Source organism: Lampris incognitus, chromosome 2 (genome assembly GCF_029633865.1).
Source record: "Lampris incognitus isolate fLamInc1 chromosome 2, fLamInc1.hap2, whole genome shotgun sequence".
Classification (NCBI taxonomy): Eukaryota; Metazoa; Chordata; class Actinopteri; order Lampriformes; family Lampridae; genus Lampris; species Lampris incognitus.
In genome coordinates this window covers 31,534,592-31,545,877 of record NC_079212.1, presented here as the reverse complement: position 1 = coordinate 31,545,877, position 11,286 = coordinate 31,534,592, and positions in this window count along the sequence as shown.

Here is an 11,286-nt window from a genome sequence, read left to right as displayed (position 1 = left end):
GGAAGTAGCTGAAACTGCTGTACTTATCTATGCCACTAGAAGGCAAAAGACTCAAGATAATGGAACTATGTCCCTAGTGGCAGGGAGGCTCTAAAAATAAAGGAAACCGTTCCATTACACAGACACTAAAGGTTGTGTTCCGAAAGGTGACACAAGTATTGAAAAACTAAAAGGGACTGTGTGTAGCCTAATAACAATAACAGTGTTTCGCATTGGTGTATTGATTTCTTTTGGAAAAGAAAAAAATCTTTTGTGTACATTTAAGTAAACTGACATTTGTTGGGAAGTTTTCTATTCATGGTTCAATATTCTCTATGCAAGTTCATTGAAGTATTGTGATAAGGACCTTTGTCAACTGTCATTGATTTTGTAACAGTGGCGAGTAATTTAGGCCTTTGTATTAATTCTATACGTATTCTAGGGATCTTATCGCTCCATATGAATGAAATGAAAGCCTTATCAATCGATTTAAAAAAGGATTTAGGAAGATAAAGTGGGATACATTGAAACAAATAAAGGAATTTGGGGAGTACATTCATTTTAATACAATTCACTTTTCCTGCCAAGGACAAGTGAAGTGACTTCCACTTTTTCAGGTCTAGTCTGACTTTCTCAAATAAACGAGAAAAGTTTTCCTGATAAAGACTTTGCATGTCTCTTGTGATATTAATGCCCAAATATTTAAAGCCATTTCTAGACATTTGGAACGGTAAGGCATTATCTTGTATTTGAAGAGCCAAGTCATTTACAGGGTAACATTCCCTTTTGCCAAAGCGCTCCAAAGCATGGATAATGTGTGGTGTGCTTAGAACTGGATCTGAAACATATAATAATAAATCATCAGCGTATAAAGACAACCTATGCTCCATTCCTCCTCTATGAATTTCACTTATAGATGGTAACGATTTAAGTGTAATGGATAAGGGCTCTATAGCTAAAGCAAATAATAGTGGACTGAGTGGGCAACCCTGACGGGTTGCTCTTGACAGCTGGAAGTATTGTGATTGTTTACCATTTGTAACAACTGAGGCTTTGGGTGAAGTATACAAAAGCTTAATCCATGAAATAAAATTAGGACCATACCATTTTTTTTAAACGAGTGAACAAAAATTCCCATTCGACACTGTCAAAAGCTTTCTCTGCATCCAGTGAGATGAACACCTCTGGTACATCACTGGATGCAAAAGAGTGAATAATATTCAAAAGCCAACGGATATTTGTGAATGAATGTCATCCCAAAATGAAGCCGGTTTGGTCAACAGATATTACTTCATGCATTGTGGTCTCTAAGCGTAGGGCAAGAGCTTTGGCTAGGATCTTCACATCACAGTTTAGGAGAGAAATGGGTCTATATGAACCACATTCTGTGTTATCTTTACCTGGCTTAAGCAGCAGAGTAATTGATGCTTTGGTCAGTGTTTGTGGCAGCGACCCACGAGACAGAGAATCATTAAACATATCGAGTAAAATTATGGACAATTTGTTAGAAAATGTTTTAAAGAACTCTATTGGGTACCCATCCGGGCCAGGCGTTTTACCACTTTGCATTGCCATTATTGCGTTAATGATTTCTGTCTGTTGTAGTGGGAGCTCAGTCTCAGTCCTATGAATTGCATTGACAGAAGGAGCCTGGAGATTATCAAAAAAAATGTTCCATAGCAATACTGTCACTTGTTGCTTCTGACGTATATAGGTTTGAGTAATATGAGGTGAATGTTTCAATAATTTCTCCTGGGTTAATAGTTAACTCCCCATTTGGTTTCCTAATTTGTGGGATCTGTCGAGCAACCACTTGGCACTTAAGCTGGTGTGCTAAGAGATGACCAGCCTTCTCACCATGCTCATAGACACATCCACGTGATTTTGGTAAGAGTCGTTCTGTCTTTCTAGTTGATAACAAGTTATATTGGGTTTGGAGGTAGCGCTTCCTTTTAAAGAGTTCAGGGGAAGGGGCAGTACCGTACAGAGCATCCACTGTATCTATAGATTTAATGAGCTGGTCCTGTATAAGCCTTTGCATCTTATTGAATCTAGCTGAATATGGCATAATCTTGCCCCTGATTATAGCTTTCAATGTTTCACAAAGCAACAATGGGGAAATATTATCTTTTTTATTGAATTCGATAAAGTCATCAATTTTTTTAGATATCAATACACAAAAGGCTTTATCAGCCAATAAAGTGTTGTCTAATTTCCAAGGAGAGTGTTTCAAATTGTTAAGAGGAAATGTGATATCTAGTAACACAGGGGCATGATCTGATTCAATTATAGTCATATATTCAGTTTTAGTGACATAGGGGAGAAGTGTTCTATCAATGAAGAAATAGTCTATTCTACTATACGATTGATGAACTGGGGAAAAGAAGGAGAAGGATTGATTTTGTGGAAATAAGGAACGCCAAGGGTCGACACCTCCTATCTGATCCATAAAGAGTGAAAGTAATTTGGCCATTTTTGAAAGGGTTGTGGATTTAGGATTAGAAAGGTCTAGTACTGGATTAATTACACAGTTCAGATCACCACCAAAGATCAATTGTTGTGAAATTTGGGGTGTAAACATTAACCAAAATGACAGGTTTGTGGAAAAGGAACCCAGACACCATAACATAGCGGCCCTGTGGATCTGAAATAACAGTGGATGCATTGAACTGAATTTTTTTATGTATCAATATAGCTGTTCCACGTGTTCTGGAATTTAAATTCGAGTGAAACACATGTCCCACCCAACCTTTTCTTAGTCTGACTTGATCTTTAACCAACAGGTGAGTTTCGTGAAGAAATGCAATTGCAAAATTTAAATATTTAAGGTGATTGAATATTCTAGCTCTTTTTACAGGCCCGTTTAAACCTTTTACATTCCAGCTGATAAACTGTTCACCAGCCTTACTAGTTCTATTTTCCATATTTAGCCAGGAATGGTAGAGTAACAGTGATGAAAGTGACAAGATAAATAAGTGGTTGTAATATGATGCACAGCCTCATGAATAACCTCTCTCAGGAAAACAAAAGAGAATACACATTGTAAAAAAAAACAACTAGGGGTGCCCCTTCCCATAACTCTGTCCCTCATCCCAAACACGAACGAAACTAAAACTGAGCCTATACTTGTTCCTCTCTCTGAGGCAAGCTGCAGGCTACATAGCCCTATCCTTAAGTCCCTCCGGTAATACAACCTGACTCTTTCAACAAAGAAGGCTCCCAGCAATGAAATACTAAGAGCTTATCATACTCAAGAAAAAAAAATAAATTAAAGATTGAACCGAACATCTGCAGGCCAGGTGAACAATCAATATACTGTAACGTGCATGGAAAATAGACACGTTGATCCGTGCCTAACGGGTCGGACCCTTTAGTCGACTGGTTAACGTTGTCGCTTGCGGAGTGGGAGACACGGGTTCGCGTCTCGGCTGTGGCAACGGTCTCCCGGACTGCTCCCCGAATTTGCTACAACACGTATGAAAGCACCACCTATGATGGCAATACAAAAAAGAGAGAAAAAAATAAAAAAGGGGTAGGCGACGTCTCTATAATGAGTAAGCTGAACACAAATGAGTTAACGTACAGCGAGTGACAATACCTTTAGTCCCAGGGCTGTTGAGAGGGTGAGTTCAAACGGTAAACATAGCCCTACCCATTTCAAATCACTCCAGGTAATCAACAGTCTCCAACCAGTGTGGTTCAAAACGGGCGTTTTGCTAGCCTACTTTTTAAGCTATCTTCTGATCATAAAACTTCTGAGCTTCATCGGGGGAGTCAAAGGTGTGCGAGTCGTCTCCGTACATCACGCGCAGCCGGGCCGGGTAGAGTAGGTGGAACCGCACGTTCTTTTGGTACAGAGCTTGCTTGATGCCGTAAAACGCGGCTCGCTTTTTAGCGAGTGTCGTGCTGAGGTTTTGATAAACCCTTATAACTGCTCCTTGGTACTTCAGCTCGTGGTTCCTGGCCCAGCGCAATGCAGATTCCTTCTGCTGGAATCTGGAAAAGCAAACCAGGAACGTGCGGGGGGATGTTCCTCGGCCGGATTTGAAGGTCGGGGTCCGGTGTGCTCTCTCCAGCTCAAGCGGTGCAGAAAAGACATCAGGACCCATTATTTGCATCAGCATCTCCGACATGAACTTCACCGGATCTTTACCGTCCTCACTGCCTTCAGGAATATTCAGTACACGGAGATTGGCCCTCCGAGATCGGTTCTCGAGGTCGTCGACCCGGTCCTGCAGAGACAGGTTTTGGGTTCGGAGCGTTTTGATGGAGGACTCGGCTGCAGTTAAACGTTCAAAGTTGTCACTGGTTAAAGACTCCACAGAGGTAAGGCGCTTTTGGAACGAGTTCACTGTCACCTGCAAGGAGTCCAGTGAGGCTTGCAGGGGTTTAGTGGACTCTTGGATTAGAGAAGAAACATCATCCCTAAGTGACCTCCTCTGCTTTTCGAATTCTGCAGACAGCTGATTGATCCATGGAAATGGGCATATCAGCTGTGGTATCGCCGGTTTCTGTCGTTTTCGAAGGGTTGTTAGCAAACGCTGCTAGTGTAACCTATTTTTCTGGACTTAGCCTGTTAGTGATTTTAAGTTCCTGTTATAAGCTGTTGCCAGACTATGTGCCTTGAGCTCTTATTTTGAAGGCTGAAGAGAGGGCGGAAGTGCTGTACGCAGTGTTGTTGCTGTGGAGTTATGTTGGGGGAAGAATCCAAATAAAGTGGTCCTCGTGTGAAAGTGCAACCTCCGTATTTGTTATTTTATAGTTTCATACAGTATAGGCGACATCTACAAACCCTCGGTTACATTGGTGGCAGCGGTGGGATCCGGAAGTGTGCAGATCCTCAGAAGTCTCTTCGGAGCGCGGGAATAACAAAGCGCGAGGGCGCGCTTCCGGGGAGCGTGACGACTGTAAACTACTAATAAGACACGTTAGCCCCTAACTAACGGGTCTGACCCTTTAGCCGAGCTTTTAGTGATGTCGCCTTGTGGTGCAGTACACCTCGTATCGAATCCCGCACCGGGCAAGAAAATAACCGGTTACACTAGCTTCTCGGCTGCGTTCTGGGAAACGTTAGCATCTGCACGGTTAGCACTAGCTGGAGTTTTGTCAACGCTACTTGCTTGTTTGGCGCGTTTAAAGTGGCTAATTTCGCAAGATGTCGCTAAAGTAAGTCGTACGAGGCCTTATTTGTCAAAGTCTCAAAGGAAAGGTAAAACAAGTTTTGTCAAAAAGTAGACCGGGAGCCCTCAGCCGTGCGTCCTCTACCTACATCGCATAACCGGAAGTCCAATATGTAATTTTAACCTAAACAAAAATATTTGGAAAAAATACACAAAGAGAAGAAGAAATTAGAGATGTGTGTTATTTTCTGTCTACCTGATGGGTTTGTCAAATGCAACTGCCAACCTTTGTTGGCAAGGCATGAACCCTTTTTAAGTTTAAAACAAACAGCAAGAGTACATGGATGAAACATGCATGTTCACGCATGAAAAATATTCTGGCCTATTAGAACAACGACAAAACATACGAAGGGTCAAGATATCTACAATCCTGGCGTCCGGGTAGCGTGGCGGTCTATTCCGTTGCCGACCAGCACGGGGACTGGTGGTTCGAATCCCCGTGTTACCTCCGGCTTGGTCGGGCATCCCTGCGGGTGGGAAGCCGGATGTAGGTATTAGTGCGGTATGCTATGTAAAAAAAAAACAGCTGTTGTGCCAAAATTGATTTTTTTTGTTGTTGCTGTTTTGGCTTCTATAGGGACCAAACTAACAGAAAATGAAGGGTGCCAAATTTTCTGACCCCCACCCCCAATTCTGGGGGGGCATCTATTTTGGGACCTCCCAGAACAGTAAAATAGAAGTCCGCCTGGGACTACTCTTACTAAAATGGCTGTAGAATTGTTATGCTTCAGTTGTATAACACCAAATTTGGAGGAGATGCAGTTGAGAAGTTGTAGAACAGATCCAAATATCTGTGGCCTGCTGTTAAGTGGTATTACTGATGTTATTCACACTCAAATTGTAAGTTTTGTTTAGGCGAACCTAAAAAAAATAATTTCTGCTGTAATTTCCCTGCAGTCCTTCTGTCCTGGTGGATGGTAAAACTAAACTTCCACTTGAAGTATATTTTTCCAGGTGTTACCTATACATAGACACCAGAATTGTGCATCTGGGCCCTGTACTTGCCGAGCTATTACTGAATTATTTTGGGCATGTAATTTCGGGCGAAAATTCAAAAAAATTGCCTGGGGCTGAAGTGGTTTTAAATGTCCAATTTTTATAATATTATAGTTGTTTTGTAGGTTTTAAAATATTCTGAGTTGATTTATAACACTATTAAAACAGCTAGAAGAGAATTTGTCTGACTTTTGGTTCCTCACCTGGGACACCCCGGACTGACCCTTGTGCCTATCCCATTCATCATTACTCTCTTCTTTTCACTCCTGCTCTTTTCTTGGCCAATATAATGTAGCGAATTCGGGGGACAACGCAACCACAGGAACTGCCGCGGCCGGGAAGCGAAACCGTATCACCCGCACCACAGGAGACATTGCTAACCGCTCGACTAAAGGGTCAGACCCGCGAGCCAGCGGCCAGCGTGTCTTCTTATCCATGCACGTTACAATAACTTTTACAATTATTTTTCATGGGCATCCAGTGACAATTAATACTTTACTGAAGGTGTTGACCATTCTGAAAGACATTCCTGTTCTGACTCTGAAAAAATAAGGGTTGAAATGTGGCCATTGTAGCATAATCCTTGTTAATTTGGTTCATTTCAAACAGGTGAGATCATAATTAAAGCACAGCTGTGTTTGTAGCTGACTGAAAACAAAAAAGAACAGTACTCAAGATAAAATAAAATAAAAATAGGCCAATACGAAAACAACAACAACAAAACAAACAAACACCACAATAGATTTGAAGAGTCAACATTTTGAGAATCACATTCATGGAATTGCTGAAAGCAACTACCTGGTAAGTGATACTTTTATTTTAATTTTTTATCATTCAGGTGAAATTTAAAACAAGCCTGAAAGATTTATAAGCCAATGTTTACACATATTTTGACATATATTTACATTGTTTTCCCATTATTAGGTCTAATCTTTCAGTCTGACATGCCCTGATCCAACAATTTTGGACTACTAACAGTAAGCTAAGGTGGGCTAAATTTAAACCATGCCCGCTAGATATAAAAGCTAACATTTCCACATATTTATATTTACATTGTTTTCCCATCATTAGGTTTCATCTGTCTGGCATGCACAGATCCGACAACCTACAACAACGAACTAGAAAGCTAAGCTAAACAGTAAGCTAAGGTGGGCTGAGAATGATCTGGTAAATGTGTCATATTTTTCTGATGAAATTTAAACCAAGCCTTCTAATTCAAATATATATTTACATTGTTTTCCCCATCATTAGGTTTCATCTGTCTGGCATCCAACAAATTGGACAACTTGTGAGCTAAGGTGGGATGAGATCTGGTCAATATGGCAGAGGAATGCAACATTTGCGTGATCTGCAAAGAAGGTGCCACCCCTGGCAAGCGACTAGTTAAAAATCCAGCCATGATTGATGACCTACTGCAGGCTTGCAGGGACAGAGTTTCTTTAGGTCAAAGTGAAAAACCTAAGATTAGACACCAAAATCAGCTTTCTAGCTTGAGTAGAAACTGAGATATAGCCATTTTAAGCTCCTGGCGGCCATATTGGATGCCGTCTTGAAAATTATGCATTTCCAGGAGGTAGATTTTCCTAGATTTTTAGTATGTTCTTAAGCATGCCTAGAGGTAACAGAATCAATAGAAAAAACTATGCTATCTATTTTTTGGGATTACGTTTTTTTTTCTTCACATATTGAACCATCTATTTTGGATAGGGGGCGCTCAGAAAGGGGGTGGGGGTCTGGAAATTTGGCACCCACCATTTTCTGACAGTTTGGTCCCTATAGAAGCCAAAACAGCAAAAAAATAAATTTTGGCACAAAAATCCTACGGGAGTACATACCATACTGCACTATATGTCCCGGTCACTGTATTAGCGCTTCCTCTGTTCGGTCGGGGCGCCTGTTCGAGGGGAGGAACTGGTGGGAATAGCGTGATCCGCCCACGCGCTACGTCCCCCTGGCGAAACTCCTCACTGCCAGGTGAAAAGAAGCGGCTGGCGATTCCACGTGTATCGGAGGAGACATGCGTTAGTCTGCCGCCCTCCCCTATCGGCAGAGGGGGTGGAGCAGCGACCGGGACGGAGTCGTATCCGGCCAATAATCCCACTAATAATCCCACTCTGAGTGGGGTTATTGGCTGGATACAATTGAGGAGGGGGAAAAAGGGGGGTATCTATATTCTATTGTATTCTGGTTTGTCATAGAATACATGTCTTATGTTTCACACAAAACATCACTGTTATGTATGCACACATCGACAGTGCTGCATTTGATTTGGTGCTGTTCTATTGTGCTGGGATCGATTGGTGATGCCTGCGGGCTCTGGGTTGTTTGATCGGGTCTGCCTTTGATGCTGTGTCAGTCTAAATAAAGAATGCCACGGAGAGGTTGTGTCGAGCGACAGCGCTGTGTCCTGACGTGATTTCTAAATACAATATTGGTGACGAGGATGGCTGATATCTCTCTCCCACCACCTGCCCCCTTCCTGGCATTACCTGGCGAGCCTCCGGTACCATGGACTCGCTGGCTACATAGTTTTGAAAATTACATCATCGCCTCAGGGCTCGACGACGTGAGCCAGGCTAGGAAGACGGCTCTGTTGCTTCACTGCTTGGGAGCAGAGGGTCATCGTGTGCTCGGGACTCTGGGGAACGTCACAAGCTTTGCCGAAGCTGTGGGACTTATGAGCACCCATTTCACTGCTCCACAGAGTGCCCTCCTTCGGCGATTTATATTCCGTCAGCGACACCAACTGCCTGGTGAGTCTGTGCGGCAGTACGTAGCTAATTTGCGAGGGCTAGCTAGCTCATGCAAGTTTGGCCCGCTTCAGGACGAGATGGTTCGCGACCAGCTAATCGAACACACCAACAACGCAAAGGTGCGTGAGACTCTCCTGCTGGAAAAAGACGATCTGCTGCTGTCCAGAGCAATTACCATCGCACTACAGGTTGAGGGAGCAGCTGAGTGTGCTGCTATGCTAAATACACAGCAAGTGGCCACCTCCAGTCAAGCTGCCAACGACTCCTCCCTCTACTCACGGCTGCCCCTCGGGACGCAACCCAGCCAGAGCGAGGCGGGCGCCGACTCCACTGGGGACGTCTTGCAACTGCAACGACGGCGTTCTCGGCCCCGCCCTCAACAGTCCTGTGGTAACTGTGGGTCTCGGTCTCATGTTTCAAGGGCTCAGAACTGCCCTGCCCGTGGCCAGACATGCCGTAGCTGCGGTAAGCACAATCACTTTGCCAACGTCTGTCGATCTTCCCCGGCTGGGTCAGTGGGCCACACCCCCCAGTCTTCAACCGCCGTCATTCACAAGGTGAGCTCTGCGCCAGTGTCATTCAAATCATGCACAGTCAACATTAATGATGTGTGCATTCCCCTGCTGTTGGACACCGGTGCAAGTGTGTCTCTCCTGAATGTTGATACCTACAGTCAATTTTTCGGTTCACTGCCACTGTCCGCACCCTCAGCTGTCCTCTGTGGGTATGGTGACTCCAAAATCGATCTGGTTGGCTCTCTCCAACTGACTGTCCGCTATGGAACCAAGCTGGTGCCTAATGCAGTTTTTCATGTGGCACGCCGTGGGGCCAACCTGATGGGCCTGGACCTGTTCTCCGCTCTGGGGTTCTCCCTCTTAGACACAAGGGGGGCAGCAATCCTGACTGTCGCCACACCTTGGCAGCAGAAGTGGCCATCGCTGTTTATGGGGCTGGGCTGCCTCTCCGCCTTCACCCATCAACCTCTCCTCAAGCCTGCTGTGAAATCTGTCATCCAACCACTGCGCCGCATCCCGTTGGCTCTCCGTGATGGGGTCTCCGCCGAGCTGCAACAACTGCTGGAAGCTGGCATCATTGAACCGGTGGACGCGTCACCTTGGGTCTCAAACCTCGTGGTGGCTAAGAAGAAGTCGGGGGGCCTGCGTGTCTGCGTCGATCTACGTGCAGTAAATAAGGCAGTGGTCCCTGATAAGTATCCACTGCCCACCTCAGAAGAACTCACTGCTCAGTTCTATGGCTCTGAGGTGTTCTCCAAGCTCGACCTCAGACAGGGGTACTTACAGGTGCCCCTCCACCCCAGCAGCCGAAACCTCACAGCCTTTGTGACACATGCAGGAGTGTTTCGCTACACCAGGATGCCTTTCGGTCTCAGCTCCGCCCCTAGCTGCTTCCAGAAAATCATGGTCTCCGTGCTGGCTGGCATACTGGGCGTGGCCATTTATCTGGACGATATAGTGGTACACGGGCCCACCAGTGAAATCCACGACAAGCGCCTTAACATGGTCTTCGCAGCCCTGTCCAAGCACAAGCTAACTCTCAATGCTGAGAAATGTCTCCTCTCTGTGCCAGCCATCGACTTCGTGGGGTTCCGGCTGTCAGCGAGCGGTGCAACTCCACTACAATCCAACGTGGACGCCATTCAGGCCATCCCTGAGCCCAGCTCGGCCGCCCAGGTCGCCTCCTTCCTGGGTATGACAAGTTACTACCTGAGGTTTCTTCCCCAGTACTCTGCGACCACAGCCCCCCTGCGCCAGCTGCTGCGTAAGGACGAGCCATGGGTGTGGTCAAAGGCATGCAGTGACGCTGTGCGTGATCTCAAGACTCAACTGACTTCACCACCAGTGTTGGCTCACTTCAACATCTCCAGCTCCACCTTTGTGACCTGTGACGCATCAGCCACAGCGATAGGGGCCGTGCTGTCTCAAACCCAGAACGGTGTGGAGAAGCCCATTGCCTTCGCCTCCCGTGCCCTCAACCTGACCGAGCAGCGGTACTCCGTGGGTGAGCGTGAGGCGTTAGCCTGTATCTGGGCTTGTGAAAGGTGGCACCTCTACCTCTATGGCCGCTCCTTCACCCTCAGGACAGATCACCAGGCCCTGACAGCGCTGCTGTCCACATCTGGGACAGGCCACAAACCCCTGAGGCTGCACCGCTGGTCTGACCGCCTCCGCCAGTACAACTTCAGCCTGCAGTTCACCCCAGGCAGAGACAATGTTGTCGCCGACCTGCTCTCTCGCTCTGTCTCCACCCCAGCTCCACAGACGGACACTGACTGTGTGGAAAAGGACATTGTCCAAATGCTACACACACCCCTCCAGGCCACTGTCTCTCTGCAGGAGCTGAGGGCAGCCTCCGAACAG